We start from the raw sequence: 807 nt of genomic DNA on the forward strand, positions 1-807 counted from the left end.
GACAATTACCATCACAAGTGACTATGATAATAGGAATAGGAACTCTAATTATCAATCCTTGCTAGGACTTTCTTAATTATCAGTTTATCTTCTTGTCATTTATATTCCTTGTTCAACAATTAAAAACCCAAAAAGATACAATCTCACAACCAATTATAAGTACACTACCCTGCAATTTCTTGAGAGACGACGCGAGGTTTAATACTTCGGTTAATTTTATTGGGTTTGCTTAAGTGACAAACTATTTAAATTTGATTGAGGTTTAATTGTCGGTTTAGAACTATACTTGCAACGCGATTATTCTTGTAAAATTCTTTACCGACGATTTTCCTCCGTCAACCACCCACTTTTTGGATAGATCTTTATCTTTATTGGGCCTAACTTTTTATTTTTGGGTCAGAATATGAATAATATCTAACAACCTCAATTATATAATATTATATCTAAATTTTAAAATTTTAAATATTTAAAAAATATTAACTTAAACAAATAATTTATAATTTACAAATAAAATTTTAAAAATTTTTAGTAACAATATCTAAATAAATAATCTTCAAACTCAATATATAAGTATTATATTAGCAAAAGAAATTCTTTATTTATATTACTATAAAGATTTATACAAATGACCTTGCAAATAAAGTTCACAACCATACATTGAAAATAACTGTGAATCATTAACACCATAATTCTTATTTATTATTAGCACCACAATTTCTCTTCCCTTCTAAAAAATTTTAAAATCATTTTCATCTTAATAAATTTAAAATAATTTAATGATGAAACTCACAACCATACAGCAACAAG

Source organism: Arachis stenosperma, chromosome 1 (genome assembly GCF_014773155.1).
Source record: "Arachis stenosperma cultivar V10309 chromosome 1, arast.V10309.gnm1.PFL2, whole genome shotgun sequence".
Taxonomy (NCBI): domain Eukaryota; kingdom Viridiplantae; phylum Streptophyta; class Magnoliopsida; order Fabales; family Fabaceae; genus Arachis; species Arachis stenosperma.